We start from the raw sequence: 16,940 nt of genomic DNA, 5'->3' as shown, positions 1-16,940 counted from the left end.
TTGTGAATTATAGCCACAACCCTAGATTTTCATCAGCTGACTGGGAATTCCTGCATAACTGACGGGATTCAGGAAAGCTTTTGAACTATACACAGAATCAGCAGGGAGCTACGTAGCCTTAATAAAGCAGCGGGTAATGAAGCCGGTGAACGTATTTGTGGGACATTACAAACTACTTCTTTCCTAATAGCATTAGACTAGTTCCAGAGAGGACGCCGAGAAGCGGTGGGAATTTTTGCTCTCAAGTCTTAAGCCGCACCGGTGACTGCGAGGACGGCGAGGTGCTTTCAGACGGGCGGCACCCGTCTTCCAGCGGTCGAAGCGGTCGCCATATACGCGTAAAAATAGCCGCGTGCTTCACGCGGAAAGGCACTAGCACCTCTCAATAAATTTGCCGGCGGGAGCCTGGCCGGAATCGAAACTCGCCTCTCTTTGCTCTTCTCATCACCATCCGCTTAATGAAGGCCCGCATAGTGCCTGAAATCCCGAGCAAACAGATCTCGACTTCCGTCTCCATCCCCGCCGCGTCGCCCCGACGACGTCTTCCAAGAGACCCAACCTCCTCGTTTGGCCTCGTCGTTATCTTACGCCGATAACGACAGACACCCTGCAACATCCTCCTCGCCGGGTTGACCAGCCACGCAAACTCACTTGCAGCGTTCGGCCACTGGGTAGGGCGCAACTTTGGGAGGAGCCGTCTGTCGATGACGTCACTCACAGGCCTCGGGTAATCTCGAAGGTGACGCGGTTTCAGCTCCCCGTCCATCGCATTTCTGGCTGCAGCCACACTGTCATTCGGCGGTGTTTGCCTTCGGGCTCGCGGTGTGTCCGAGGCGGGCATTCATGGCGCTACAGCCGTTTCTATATATGCACAACCCAGAAGTGACGGAGTAAGAAGAGGGTATTTGATATTCGGGAGCAGCGAGAAAGAGAAAGGACAAGAGTAGCAATAATAATAACAACAACGACAAAAAAATGTTCCCCATATGAGTAGTGCGAAAGCTTTCTGCCAAGAGCTAACTCCTTGCTAGGACTGTTCTCTGCTGCTTTCGCTCTAGTCTTCAGCCATGGGATCCCCTAGTGCCGCGCCCACTGCCGCTTCACCGCACTTCACTGACGCCACCAATGACGGTGTCACTCAAAAGACGTCACACGTCCGGTGACATCACTTCCAGTCGCGCTGCTTCTAATGACGCCACTTCCAAGGGCGACGTAACCTCCGGCTCCGTTTTCACGTCTACCACCAAAGGTACACGCATTAATCCATAACGAAAACTTCACGACCTCGTGACCTTAAAGCGTCCTTTCAGTGGTCTCGATGTGGCCTCCTTCGCGATTCCATGGGGTCACATTACGGACAGGTTTATGTCGGTTATAAATAAGAGACACGTACATTACGACGGAACTACGACTCCACCAATACGCGAAACCCAGCCGGGTTAAGGGTATCGTTTGCGGTCATACGAAATAAAGTATGTTTTGCCATTTATGCATTTAATTAACACACGTGCCACGGCCATTTCGCAGGGCCATACTCGTTTTACGCAAGCCACGAGCGACGGCGCAGCTCATGCAAAGGCAGCGGCTAACATCAACACCGCCGTGAAGCTCGCAAAATGCCCTCATACCGATTTCCCTGCAAACATGAGAGAGAGAGAGAGAGAGAGAGAGAGAGAGAGAGAGAGAGAGAGAGAGAGAGAGAGAGAGAGAGAGAGAGAGAGAGAGAGAGAGAGAGAGAGACGAATCTTCGCTGAAGACAGCTCTAAAATGAAAGCAATACGAAGCCACCGAAGTGCCGCCCATAATTAAAGGCCGCGTGGCGTTGTTGCAAAAAGAAAATTCCCTCATCCGATTGCCGCAGGCTACTCGCACGCGCCGAGGCGAACTAATCTAATGCCCTATTAAAGCTAAAAGGTCACGCCGCAAGCACAGAACGTCGCAGCGCAAGGCTTGAAACAAGTTAGCGTAAGCGCACATCCATATCTAAATGCTTCAGGGGAAAATGGGTGACGCTAGGCAATTCTCCCTCGCCTCGCGGTACAATAAAGGCGGAGCAAGGACAGCTCGTATACATGGGCGTCCACGATGCAGGGCTGCTAGCGAAAACGGACAAAAGAAAAGCTTGTACAACAAGCATCCGGGTAACAAACCGGAAGCGAACTGAAAAACCGGAACCGAACCGGTATTTTTTTTTCCAAAGCAGAGCCAAAACTAGGGTATTGCTGGCACTCCGAACCTGAGCTAGAACCGAACCGGAGAAAAAAGAAATAACAGAGTTTCAGCATTTCGGCTAGCGTATGCTAACGCTACGGCGGCAGGTGCCGGGACCCCAATAGGCAGGTGCGCATTCGTTGCGCTCAGGGGGGCGACTTCCTCGCGTTCCCCCCGCGCGCATGCGCAGTCTTGTCCCGGTAACCCACCGCCGTAACGTTAGCGCACTCAAGCTGATATGCTAAAACTCTCAAATAACGGTTAGCGCTGCACGACGAAACGACGGTACTCAGCCATAGGTGCCCTTTGGTTCCCTTCTCTTTTAAGTAGCATCACCTCGTAATGCCTCACATACTATGCCCCCCCGTCCCCCCCACCTCTGATCAATGACCGGAATATAAACGCTTTATCCTCGGTCACGACACAACGAAATCAAGGGATCAAAGTCGCGCTGAAATTAAGAGCCGTGCTGAATGCTGCGGCGTAAAGAACTGCCCCACGCTGCGCACCGTACAGGTGGTATGAACCAGCGGTTTTATTTATTGAAACACGTTTGTTTCGCATAAAGACGGTCTGTCGCCGTACTATGTAAAGGATTGGAAAGGTAAACGGGCCAAAGGAGGGGATGGGCAGCTAATGCATTACGGAGAAGGCATTTTCGGACCGCTTCTCTGTCTTGAGATCGAGGTGAAACGTTGGCTTTGCCCTTCCCGCATAAATATCGCTCCTCGGGAGAAAGCAGGCCTTGCTGCACTGCGCGTCGACAAGCGGCCAGGGCACTCCCTAAACGCTGCAGGCACAATGTTCTTCCTCTTTGAACGGAATGCAGCGCTAAAGTAGGCGCAACATGCACAGAGGCGGACAGGATCCCTCCCGTCGGACCAGCGCTCGGCCCCCTTCTTTTAGCAGCGGAGCTGCTTAAGCTTTCTTCTGTCCGTGCGGATCGTTAACAAGAAATTTCGCTCGGCGAAGTGGAGATGAGGGAGATCAACACGGGAAATGCTATAGGCCAAGATGTGTGCGGGAAAGTGGCGCGGAGCCAAGGAGACAAGTGCGCGCCTCAAGGAAAAGTTCAAGCAGTTCCACCCAACGTGAAGGCTCTCAAGTGCGGAGCAGTGATGCACCAGAGGGGCTGGAAGAGCACTAGCGGCAGTTCTTGTGGTTGCTTTCATCTCCCGCGTGCTGGACCCTCTCTGCGCCATTTTGAACGCGCCGTTTTTTGTTTTGTTTTTTGTCTTTTGCGGCCACTTTTTTTTTTTCTTCGCTATCGTAAAAAACAACTCAACGAGCATTGCTAACTAAATGAACGCGGGGACTGCCGGTGAAGTACATACATTCTGCCTCAAATGTACCTGCAGGTTTCTTTGCGCTAAATAACGGGGACATGATGACCAGTACCAGCGGTTCCACGAGTTTGGAACGGTTCTGCCTATATAAACCTCTTGTTCAAGTATCCTCATAACCTTCGGTCGGAAAGCTGAATCTAGGGACAAGCGGGTATCTTTCCGAAGCCTCTATTTGGGTGCGTGATGCTACGTGACTCCGTTTGGCTGCGTGACGAGTTACCGCGGACGAGCTATGACAAGCCGGGGCCCTAAAGTGCTCCGCACTTAAAACGCCTGCCGTGGTCGGAATCGAAACTGGGTCCCTCGAGTTATGAAATCGGCGTCTATCCAAATGCGCCATCATCGCATCTCATTCGCGATCGTAGCGCGGGCGTTGGCTGTGGACTTTGGCTGAGCTGAAGTGGACTTTGGCTTCGGACTTTGCCAGTTCGGATTTTGAACTTTAGACGGGTGTATTGTTGACTTTGATTTAACTCAGTTTGCGCGGAGAAAGCTTCGCTTTTTAACAACCTTTCTCTTAAAGGGCAGGCCTAAGAAAAGCCAAGTCAAGGCCGGTGAAGACCCCCAGCTCCACTGTTTCCTCAGTATCAGCATCTCAATTGCGAAGGTGGCAAAATTTTTTGCTGTTTCGTTTGCTCTATGCGCTGCCCTGTTTTAGAGGAGCCATGAAGAGAAAATACAAGTTCGTTTAATTTGAAAGAACTAGGATTCCGTATCTCACTCAGCTCCATATACAGCCGCAAAAAAATGTTTTTTTAACGAAAAAAAGAAAGAAGTATTTAAAAACTTTCAAATTTTGCGCCACAGTGACGCGTTATGAGCAAGAATGACGTCATATGGGCCAACAATAAAACAATTTTCAGTGCGTTAACTGCACGTTAGCATTCAAGTGATACAGTCAGATGGAACTAGAGGCCCCATTACAGACGTCCAGTCGTGTGTCGTCGCGGCAGGTCAGTTAGGCGGCCGCTAATCGCACAAACAAGGTTCCGTGACATCATAGAAAAGTTGCGGGAAATTGGCTATAGGAGGTCGCGACTGCTTCACACGTTTTCTTTAATATCTCCGTTATTTGTTCGAAGATTGCGATGATATTGGTATCATTGTTATTGGGACTAAGCACTTTTTCTAATAAACCCAACTTGTATTTTGTCTTCATGGCTCTTAAGGGCTACGAATTTAGCGACGAGTTCAACTTGCAATCCTGCTCCAGTACTACTCTCGTTTCGAAGTCGGCGTGCCGTTGTCGGCAAATTAAAGACCACTCCTGCCAAAAAAAAAAATTCTCTATGCTGCTTCTATCGTTTACCACTTCATTAGGTAATCGTGTGAACTGCGGTTTGATTTTTCATTAAATCGAAAGACGGGATGACAGGAATCAGGCAAAATGGAGGCGATTGACGCACACGCGTTCATCGGCGATGGCTATGTCCAAATACGCGACACTGATCAGGGCCTTAACTCGATGACTTAACCTTATTTTAACCTTAACCTTATTTTATTTTAACCTCGATGACTTAACCTTATAAATTAACCTTATTTTAAACACAATATCGGCTTACACAGTGTAGCCAGTGAATGCAGAGAATCTTAGGTAACCGAAACAAACAAATTCATAGGTACCATTTTTCCCGTATGCATTTCTTCTTCTTAGGCCACAACTGATTTGATCATGCTTACGATTTGATCATGCTGCCTTGTAACGCACGGATGTGACGCACCGATGCACAGCTTTAGCGCCAAACAAACATTTACCGCGCAAAGGTCGCCGACCATATTTTTGAATACACATTTACAATTTTTTGCTGTTTCCTGTTTTATCGTGTTTTCGAGATTGTTTACAGTTACGGAGTGGAGATAGTGCAGAAAGTAAAATCAATGCAGCTATCGCCAGGACACACGTGCGCACTAGACTCGCTTGCAAGGCAACTAAGGCACTAAACGGCTATACCTGCAACAGAAGCGCGGCGCAACGAGCTAGCGCAGCGGCAACGGAACGCATCCCGGCCTGCTGGCGCAGTGGCTTGGCTGCGCCTTTCGAGCGCATCGTGCAGTTTCCGTGACGTCGTTGCGGCCGAAATCTCCTTCGCTGCGATTCTGTTGCGGTAATATAAACGCGGCTACTGTTACAGACGACGCGCATCGTGCACACGCCCGTTGGCTGCGCCAAGAGAGTTTGTAGAGGAAAAAGCGGGCCGTCCTTCAAGAACAGAATCAATTACGTAACACGCGTCCAAGTGACAACAGACGCAGCAACGCAGAGAGACCACCGCCACCCCGGCTGCCCCGTCCTGGGACGAGCATCGGAAGATAAGAAGCACCGCCCGAAGACGGGCTACTAGGTGCGTCACGGGGCAAGTTGTAACATCATTACCGCCGGTTGTTCTAGAACAGATGCACCGCGAAGCGTACCTGCGCCTGGCAAAGGTCCTAGTGATGAATGATCCTCACTTCTGCAGAAGAAGAACAGTGGTAAGGTGGAAAGGTGGGGGGGGGGGGGGGGGCATTCCGAGAGAGACAAAGGAGCCGTCTTTAGAACGCCGACCGAGAGGGCAGGATAACAACCAGTCAACCTGTTGGAGAATTCGCGTCACTGCAATAAAGACTTGGTGCTCTTCTCCCCGCGAAAGTACACGGAAAGATTGTTATCCTGTATTTTATCACGTTCTCTCTTATCACGAGGATTTGTGGTTAGTACGAGGCGATGGAGTTGGGAAAGAAAGAGCCTTTGTGCTGCGGGCAGAGGAGAAAAAAAAAAGGAAGAAAAGAAAATCCAACCTCAACCCCGCAGCACACAAATTTGCGTTTCTCGTTGCTTGGCCGACAACTTCAATCGCTGAGGAGAAAAAAAGCAGAGAGAGAGAGAGAGAGAGAGAGAGAGAGAGAGAGAGAGAGAGAGAGAGAGAGAGAGAGAGAGAGAGAGAGAGAGAGAGAGAGAGAGAGAGAGAGAGAGAGAGAGAGAGAGAGAGAGAACGCTCTCAATCTTGACCAGACGCGCAGGGCTAGACTTTGAGAAAATAAATGTCACGGGAAACTACCACGCCCGCCTGTAAGTGTAAAGTTTACACTTACGCTCGTATATAGGTTTTTCTCCATAAAGGTATCCTGACACACGTTTTAAAGGTGGTAAATAAACTCTCAAAATAGTTAGGCTGAGAGGTCAAGGACATCAGAGCCGAATACCGCTTTTTTGCGAACACCGAAGGAGCTCACAATTACGCCGTTGCGAAGAACATATTATTGCTGTTGGACTGTATAGTATGAGTGAGACGTGGTAAGTTTACTATTTACGTTTCGGCAGGTCGCTGTTATTGTTTTTCACGTGTATCCGACTTTTCACTCATAACATCTTTACGTGCTCTTTGCGAGAGGCCACGGCAGCTGTGTTTTTATTGGAGGCGAAATAAGGAAGTCGCCAGAGTAGAAGAGATTTTCGAGGACGCTAAAACAGCCAAATAGTCTAAATTGTCCCGGAGCATTTTGCCATACAAAAGCCCCAATCGGTGCTTTTCTATGGCAAAATCATTTTTTAATCGTTGGCGCAGTCATAACTGACACCCGCATTTTGTCCTAATTCCTGTAAACTCCCACAAAGCCGTTCAAGCAAAGTTCCGACAACGCTAACAAGACGGGCACAAACAAAGGAGGACGAGACAGCCGCTGTCTTTGTCCCCGTCTTGTTAGCGCTGTTCGATGCACGAAGCCTTACCAACTAGCTCGGCTTTCTTTACTCCTTCAAATTCTTTTTTTTTTTTTCGAGTAAGAAAATCTAGCGCAATGAAGTTGGCACGCCCTCGTCAACATCCCTCAAATCTAAGCATCTTTCTCGTCTTGGAGCGCCGCCAGTATGAAAGGAAACAGTTTGAAGTGAATAGTTGCTTGAAGTTCTTTAGAACCTCTGATTGGGGTCACCACACCCCGTCCTCTTTTGAAGACGGATACAGAAGCCGTTCGGAAGCGACATAAAATGCGCGGGCGGGCGGGCGTCGCGCGAGGAGCGCGGCGTTTTTCCGATTGTTGTTTTCCTCCAGTTGTAGTTACAAGGCTGGCTGGCGCGCTCGCTCGTTTCCTGAAAGACGGCGCGACGACGGCTTTTCTCCGCCGGCCGGCCATTCAAATGATAAGGCTCGTGTATGCAGTTTCTGTGCCCAACAGGGACTCGGAACATGAATGCTCGGGGCGACGAGATCTCACAAGAAGAGCGACAAAAAAAGAAATGGCCAGCAGCAGCCGCCGCTCGTGCACTTGGCCGGCAGCCAGTACCAGCTTGCAGACGAGGCGAGCCACTCGAGCCGCTGCCGCCGATTAGCTCGTTTTAAGACACGTGCTTACGCCGTCGGACGCGGGCCTCCGCAGTGGTGGCGCCGAAAATTGCCAGACACTTGCGCACAGAGCTGGCCAGCGACGGGGACGACGAGACGGAAAAAAAAAAAATTCTTGCGATAACACGGCGGAGGGTGGCTTTTTGCGAGGTCGCGGCGTTGTTGATAGGGAGAAAGGGTTAATGAGAAAGCACGCAGGCGAACAAGCGAGAAAGCTTGTCGACGGCCCCGAAGACCGGGGCCTGTTGAGCTCAACCATACGTATGGTTGCTGTGCACGCGGGTGTCGCCGGGTTACGACGAGAAGAAAGCCAACTGTCGGCGGGTTGTGCTTATACTGCAGCACCGCCAAGTTTGCGTCCCCAATGAAGTCACACTGGCATCACGCCCTGCGTGTATCATCTGGGAACGTTGGTTACCCCTGCACAGCGGGGAAAATAGAAATTCCCTTTCTGTTGCCGCTTTTCTGCAGTTCTGCAGACGGACTCCAAAGGCCGTGAGCATATCCACAGTGCTCCACTTCACTTCATTTCCTTAAAGGGGTGGGTTGTACAAACACACAGATACAAAGCCACATGTTAACATTGTAGATGCATAGACGCACTTTGAATAAAACGTAATGGACAAGGGATTGAAACAACATCGTGGGGAAGGTTTCTTTGGCGGCGCGGCAGAGGATGTTGAGGTGCCAGATCGGGGTCCAAAGACGAAGTGGGTGGCCTGTGCGGGGGGAAATTCGTGCGGCGGGAGCGATGTAAGGTTGTTGGTGGAGTGAGCTGTGGTACAACTTGTGGTAGAGCGACAAAGTAGCAATTCTTCGGCTAAAGGAAAGACTTGACAGACCGGATTTATTTTTAAGGGATGAAACACTGACATCGTAAGACATCGGCACGCCGATTGCGCGCTCGCTTTGAGGCCCCCAAATTGAAACATGACAGCGGATATAGTTGAATTGTGTCTCGTCCTGAGATTAACGGGACGGTTTTCTTCTCCTGGAATTAAAGCACATTGTGTTAATCGACCAGATTTTAGGGGAAATCCCCAAGGTGGAGTAAGTTTCTGTGAAGGAAAGTTTGACATCCACCTAAATGCAGCCATACGGCTACAAAGGAAAGCTATACAGCTTTCTCAGAAACTTCGCAGTTGAAGAAAAATATATATATATATATAGAGAGAGAGAGAGAGAGAGAGAGAAATACCGGCAGTCTACAACGCCAAAGAAGACATAGGGGAAAGGTCCCCAAAGAAGACATAGGGGAAATTCGTCCTGGACCAGGACGAATTTTTGTTCAACTGCGAAGTTTCTGAGAAAGCTGTATAGCTTTCCTTTGTAGCCGTATGGCTGCATTTAGGTGGATGTCAACCTTTCCTTCACATAAAGCACATTGTGTGTTAGAAGAACAACGCCGGCCGCGCAGTATCCGAACACTGCGCTGGTCCCTGCGGTTGTGAAAACTCCCATCTCCCCTCGCGGGAACCCCTGTGTAGATGCGACGCATGGGGGTTCACGTTGCAGCGTTGGACAACGGAGGAACGGCGCTGGAACGATGGAGGGGAGCGGCGCAGGCACCGCGTTTTATAGCGCGCATAACGGTGAGGGGACGCGCCGGCGCCAGTGCGTCTGCCGCGGCTATGACGCAACACAATCCACTTTAATCCAATCCAAATCCAAGCCAAGCCAATGCCCCTCGCGAGAGAGTGTTCGCTATCGGAGAGGAGAGGGTGTGAGCGGCGGAGAGCGCAGCTCACGCGGCGAGGAGAATGGGAGAGGGGCGGACGCCGACAACAACGCCGACGCCGGATGCAGGGACAAGGCGTGTGAATGAGATGCAGTCGCATCTAAAAGGGCGACCACGACAAGTGACGCGGCCGCCAAGAAGCCCACGACGTATACACTACAGCGTTGGAATCCCGTTCTACAACGAATCCGGGTAGCAAAGCAGCAGCGTTTGACCGCAGATGGAAAATCTGCAGCTGTCGGCTTGGAATTGGATCATCTGAGAAGCTACGCGCCGTGCGTGTGATCGACTACAAGTGCGATTTCTGGCATACGCGGGGGGTCTGCCCAAGCGCACTGAAGGCGGGAGTATGCACCAACTGCGACTGAACGTTGGTCACTGTGTCCAGTATGTTCTACGAATGCGGACATCAGGCACATCTTACGCCGCTGCCCGCGATATGCTAGTCAACGGGCAACAGCGTCGACGGCGCTCGTGCGACTCTAGAACTTCCTCGGGCCCTAGCTAAATCATGGCGAGGTGGTGCTGGGGCAAGCTCTGTTTACTTTTCTCGCGGACTCGGGGTTTGGAAGGGATCCTGTGAATGCTTTGCTAACACACACTTTAAATAGGTGTACAAGTCCCCGTCATAGACAGTTACACCATGCTTTGTGTAGCGATATTCAAAACTGACATCATCGCGTATATCGTCATTCGTATCCCCATAGATATCGCGATGTTTTAAGTGCAATGCACTTTATAAGCGACCCCAAACCATCCACCGCCGGCGGCGGCGGCGGCGGCGTCCGCAGTGCTCCTTTATATTTAAAAAAGAAACAGCATCCGGCGCCAGGTTTCGATCCGAGGACTTTGCGGCCGCAGCGCGACGCTCTACCGACCAAGCCACGGACGCGACGCTGATATCAGTGTCAGTGACGCGCCTTATATCTTTAACGCATTCAAACTACGTCGTCAGCGGCGTGCGTTGGCGACTCAGCGGCGTTATAGCGGCTTGATAACTGCGTGGTGTACACGTGATACTACAAACCCGATGGAAGAGATGGAAGAGAAGGCGGCGAGGCGGTGGGCTGCGGGGGCCGAGCACCCGCCGCGGTGGCTCAGTGGCTAAGGCGTTGCGCTGGTGAGCACGAGGTCGCGGGTTCGATTCCCGGCCGCGGTGGCCGCTTTTCTGATGGAGGCCAAAAGCAAAAACGCCCGTGTGTACGAGATTTCGGCGCACGATAAAGATCCCCAGGTGGTCAAAATTAATCCGGAGCCCTCCACTCCGGCGCGCCTCATCGCCTGCGTTGCGTCGGCGCGTTAAACCCTTCTATCAATCAATCAATCAATGCGGGGGCCGAGCGCAAGCGCCGCAAGCGGCCCGACAACCATGCATTCGCACTTTCACATTCTCCCCCTCGGGGAAATGCGGGGGAATTTTTTACTCCTGCTTTTCACATCTTTATTTTAAAGCGAAGCTTTAGTGTCTTCACTGATGACGTTGTACTCCAATACGCCCTGCAGGAAAGCCAACTTTCTCTGACGATGATGAATGATCGTGGGTGAAATGAAAAAGAAAAAAAACGCTTCCCGTGGTCCGAATCGAACCTCGGTCCCTCGCCTTAAGAAGCCGGCGTCTAGTATACTCGGTTACAACTCAACAACGGCACCACCTCAAGTAGTGTATCACTGCGCCAAAGCGCCGGACCCGTGACGTCAGTGCGTGCGCGTTTTGAAAGGGGTTTGCTATGAATGCGTGATATCGTCTGCCTTGTCTCACGCAGTTTTTGTCGTCACTGGAGTCTTTTATAAGTATATTAAATGCAGAGCATTTCAGTAACTCACGATGTCACCTGCGTTGACGTCCGTAGTCGTAGTCCGCACCCCTCCCCCTACACTGTATAAAAAAAAATACTATCCGGCGCATGGTTTCGATCCCTCGACCCTGCAGGCGGAACGCAATGTACATGGTGCTCTACCCACTGCGCCACAAAGCCGGCACAGAATGGGAGGCTACGAACGCGATTTATATCCTTGACTCATTCAAACTACGTCAAGAAGCTGCTGATACAACGCATTCACTACCACCAACTCCCCAAACACTAAACGTTAACGCAATACACACCCACCCCCTATGCGACGCATTTACTCGAGTCCCCCTCGCGGGGAGATGGGCCCAATTTACGATAGTAAGCTAAAAAAAGTGGCAGTGCAACGCCGGCACGCGGGAGAAAAAGCAAGCACAAAAAAGAACAGAACTCCCGCTGGCGCAGTTTCAGGCAGGGGGCGCGCGAGCCCTGCGAAGGCTAAGGTTAGCGAAGGCGGGAAATTTGAATTTCATTGGGTGATGGCAGTGAGCGGATAACGGCGCTACAGCCCCTTATGGCGAATCACTGCTCTGCACTTCCGTCCGTTTTCACATTGAGTGGAACGGCTTTAATTTTAAGTCCAAAGAATCACGGGAACGGCTCACGCCATGTTCAAAATATTCCCAGTAACGCCCTACTTGCGCCACGCGGAGAAACATCCGGCTACGGTGATAAGGCACAGCAGCAACTTCCGGTCACCGAGTATAGTAGTAACGATTGCTCCATTTCGACATGGTCGAAGCGAACGCTAAGCAGCACGTACCGATTCGCGCCGTACACCCCAAACCCAAACGTTCGGCTACGGAGTGCACACCCGACACTTGCTGTGGGTATTCTATAAAAGTGGTGTGTACATCCAGAGTAGCACATGCTCGCAGTGTGGGATTGGCCAACCAGAGAATCCCTCACGACTCGAGAGAGCTTCGAGGTCAACCATCGTCGTGTTCAGACGGAAGGATGCATGATTTTTTTTTCTCGCTCTTTTTCTCACTGTATTCACCCACACACACACACACACACACATATATATATATATATATATATATATATATATATATATATATATATATATATATATATAGAGAGAGAGAGAGAGAGAGAGAAATACCGGCAGTCTACAACGCCAAAGAAGACATAGGGGAAAGGTTAGACTATTTTTTACCGTTAGTGACGTTACATTATTTTTTTATTAATTACGTGAGTGTATGTGTATGTGTGTGTGAGTTTGTGTGTGTAACCTTTTTGCGGCCCCCTGCGCGAAAAGTGCAGCGCCTCACACACTGTAAGTCGCTACAGCACAGTGCATTTAAATACACTTCCCAGACTTTCAATGACTGTTTTGCGCAACGTACTTCCGATGAGCTACCAGCTAGCCCAAAATTTATTTTCCCGCAGTGTCGCAACTCGCCCCCTTGAGTAGGAACCGTTACGCTGCCTGTTCCAGAACAGCTGAATTTAGTAACGCAGCATCCAAAAAGAGAGCAAGAGAAGCGATCATGTTCGTTATGCAAGGCGAGACAGACCCGCGAGCGTCATATAAAGCTCCGTTGCCGCCCCAAGAACGGCGGCTCGATTTTCAGTTCGCAGATAGAATCTCTGTGGAGGGTGGAATTAGCGTAATGTGGCACTATACGAGGACGGGTTCTCAAAATCAATCCTACATGCCCGATGTGAAACCTTGCCTAGCGATGATAAGTGGAATTCTTGTTGTACATTCCATTTTTTAGATGGAAACGATAGGCTCAGAGAATGTCCCAATAGTGTCAGAAATATTTGAAGGGGAGGGGGTGCTTGTTCTTATTATTTTCTTTTTAGCAAAGTTTCGGGATTCAAAAAAATGACATCGCAATAATTGGTCTTCTACTGGTGCTTGTTTGTTCTAGTGTGCTGGCCGTGCGGCAAATCGGAAGTCGTTTTAAAACGAAAACAGTGACTGCGCGAGCATACAAATACAAGGACACAGCCGACATGCGACATGACCTGCGCTATGTCTTGTCGTACCCTCTATGTCAAGGGTCGGCAACCTTCTGAGGTGGAGGGCCGAGTTGCATGAAGCCGACAGGCAGAGGGCTGTACGGAAGTCGGGGGTATAGGGGTTTGCCGGCAAAGAGAAAACATTAGCGAATTGACAAATATGTTTGACAATAATTGATAATTTTGTTGAGTGTGAAGATGGGGGACAGTCAACTGGAAGCCATAAGTTATGTTCTTGTCCCCCGTCTAACCCCATTTGAACTCGAAACTGGCGTGTCGTCCTCAGAAAGGAGGGGGGGGGGGGATGGCAGAAGTAAGTTGCTGCTTTAATCCGGCCTCGCACATCAAGCGCACTCCGGATACAAAGAACCAAAGAACTACGAACGTTCAGGCGCGTTCACCTCCTACAATCCCCCCGGGGAATTCTTTCGAAATGCCCCCTCCCCCCGTGAGTCAAAATATCGAACGCACCTTCTAAGGATGAAGCGCAGCATTACTATGGTGGCTAGAAGCCACCATAGCATTACGTCGTCTACATGGAGCGACGTAGAGACGGTTCGCTCCATGGTTCGCTCAGTAGGGTCCCGCAGCTACTCCTCTCCACCCTCCACCCCCTTTTTAAAGCGCGGACTCAGATGGGGGGGGGGGGGGGCATCAGTTCATCGTGTCCACGTCAGTATCATCATCACTGAGGCCCCAAAGCAGGTTTACTGACGTTGTGGCGAAGAGTGCAACGAAACAGTTACCGGAGGGGAGAACTCAACAGCGTCTGCTAATAATTAAACGCCGAATAATTTCATTGGCATTCGTGTAATCGCCTGCCGTTTTTTTCTCGTTTTACATCACTTTTTTTATTTGCTTGCCGTTTGCTTTCTGACTATTGTTACACAACGAAGCCCATAGGTGTTATGTAAGGCGAAGAATTGCTAAAAATATGCTCGCTCTTATAGAATGTAAGTGCACAACTTCCGCGTCCGACACTTTCCTAGTTTAGCCACAGGGCACAGCGCACCAGCGTTGCACTGTACTGCACTCTGCTTCCTGATGTACTTCTGCAGTGAGAATGCTACGCTCAACAGCGCCTCTCCAACAATGAAGCTGCATATCCCGCTGTCAGTGCACGAGTTGATCGCAATTGAAAGGAGACAATCACTACGATCAAACGAAAGCCAGCCAGCAGACAGGAGCACCAGCGAACGTCTAAAAGAAGTCGTTTGTTATGCTTTTACTGTGAAACGACGAGCAGTTTTGGCGCAAGCATCTGAAATTCTTAGTGAGCGACACAATATGCCCTGTAATTTTGAACAGGAAGCCACCTCATCTTTAACCTATGCTGATGCTGTATGTAAAATATTTTTTTTTCTAATAATGAAGTTCTAGCTGTGATTTTTTGTCCATTTTTATTTCTTCATTCAATAGGTTACGACCATTGAGGCATAAATTTGGGACCGGTGTTCACTTCACCTTCGACGTGGGAGGGGGGTGTTCTCTCTCTCTACGCTTTCACTACACAATGCAGTCGCAAAAACTTGATTGTTTCCTGGAAGCAGAGCGGTTCAACAAATTATAAAGACCGATCCTTAGACTGACGTTGAACGAATAAATGTGCACGCCAGGTTGCAAGGACGCGAAATTAAATTGAAAACCTGGTCGGACCGCGGCTAAGGCGGTGGATGGCCCACGTCAGCTCGCACAACACAGGTCTGGGAAAAGCAGTTTCGCTTATCGCGAGTTTTAGGAAAGTGCTAGCAATTACGCTCTTGTTCGCACTTCGCAGTCGCCATAGGAATGCAGTACGACGCAAGTTCCCGTTTCGCACAATGAATTCTTGTTGCCCCTCGTTATGCCCAATTGCGCTAAGTGTTTACGGCGACGAAAGGGACACGAAGTGGACGAGGCACAATACACTTTATCTTCCCTTTGGCGCCGTAAACACTTCGTGCAATTCAAGGCGCTGCAGTAACAAGTAGCCCCTTTGTAGTCCTTTTAAGCTTCACCAATTGATTGCTCAACTACCATGTTGCGCGACATTTTGAACACGCCAGCTTTAGCAAATCGATCACTTTTAAGCAAGTAGGACAAGAGTTCGCCCCTTTTTTTTCCGATCGTCCTATTATCTCTTCTGATTACTCTCAATTTCGGTAAACTGTTTCTCCCTCATTCAGCAAGTGAAAGTTGGCTGATCTTTTTGCTTAATTTTACTGGCCACATCGGGACTGTCAAGCCAAACTGCGGTGTGATAGCAGTAGTGCCTGCATGGTTTAGGATGGCGGGCACAATAAAGCGCTCGCCTAGTGTAGTTTGACAACTCTTCGACAGCCTCAAATTCTTACGTACGCATAGCCGTCAGTACCACCATTTTCGGAGCCTAAGTAAACCTTCGCACAGCAACATTTTCAAGTTATGACCCACCAACTAGCCCAGACGGGGACAAGTTGACACTAAAAAGAAAAGGAAACTGTTCCGCAGTTTTCTTTTTACTTTTAACTCCGTCCCTTCAGGCATCAGTTTTTAAAGCCGCGCATAGCACAGGCGGTCTCGTGCTTTTACAACTCTCCGCTTGGCTAGCTCGGCAAACAACAGCCACCCCGCCCGACCCAAGTAAAAGTGTCGTTGTATGTTTAACGCCGATAATAACGACGAAGTTATCAAATATCCTGCAAGTAAGTTCAGTCAAACAACTTTTTTCTTGCTTTGCTTGCTTGCTGTAAAAAAAAAAAAAAAAAAAAAGTCAGAGTCGCACGCACCACTGTTCAAACGAGGTTTTCCGGAGCGAGCGAATTGCCGCACTTGCTCGCAGACGATAAGAGTCAACAAACGCCACAGCTGATGGCCATTATATACGGGCAAAAAAAACAAAAACAAAAAATAAATGCAACAAAAAGCAGGCGAAAGCGCACCGAAAAGACGGGCTGGGCAACCCGACGGTTGGCACCGCTGTCCACAAAGTTACAGCCGCTCCGCACAAAGGAAGGTGCATTGGCGTGCCGTGCCCGAATAATGTTCCTTCTCATAAAGTGCACTTACCCTCACGTTGCTTGACAATCACTTTCGCCGCTCCTTCCGCAACTGGTGAGCATCGCTCAAGCAACCAAAACTAAGATTGGTCGGTTCATTTTGATTGCGAGCCACAGATGCCGATAAATCCAGAGCAAGCGTGCACCGCACTATCCGGCAAACTCCACGACAGAATGTGAGAACTATTCGCACAGGAACCGGCTAGCGGCAGTAGTCCGCAGACGACGAACTCAAAACTGCATTGAACAAAGCGCCGACGCTCCCATTTGACGCAAGCGAGGGTCACCGCCACTCAAACGGCCGACTGAAGCTTCGCGCACCTCACATGTGGAACTCCGAATGCCCCAAAACGCTCCCAAACGCTTCAAAGGATTCCAAGGCGAGGTTGATGAGAGAGTGATCGGCGGTGAGCGAGAGAAGTTCCCAAGACTGTTAAATGCGGAGCTTGCTGCGACGGGACTGGTGAAGTGGCGACCTCTCTCGC

The 16,940-nt window shown here is 50.0% G+C and overlaps 1 protein-coding gene across 2 annotated transcripts in view; it reads right to left on the bottom strand.

Moving 5' to 3' along the window:
- The window catches only part of LOC144169969 (adenylate cyclase type 1-like), a 178,907-nt gene extending 162,002 nt beyond the window's left edge, over positions 1 to 16,905 (bottom strand). The window contains exon 1 of one of the 2 annotated variants that reach the window (XM_077699445.1): positions 16,466 to 16,905. The gene's annotated coding sequence lies outside the window, so the exon portion shown is untranslated. The remainder of the gene's footprint in view (positions 1 to 16,465) is intronic. The other variant, XM_077699444.1, reaches the window with a different exon arrangement.
- Between the last annotated feature and the right edge of the window lie 35 nt (positions 16,906 to 16,940).

The sequence above is a fragment of the Haemaphysalis longicornis genome, unplaced genomic scaffold (genome assembly GCF_048455015.1).
Source record: "Haemaphysalis longicornis isolate Haplotype H1 unplaced genomic scaffold, Haemaphysalis longicornis Haplotype H1 scaffold_2, whole genome shotgun sequence".
NCBI lineage: Eukaryota > Metazoa > Arthropoda > Arachnida > Ixodida > Ixodidae > Haemaphysalis > Haemaphysalis longicornis.
Note: the sequence above shows the minus strand (reverse complement) of the source record. Positions and strands in the feature narration are given on the sequence as shown.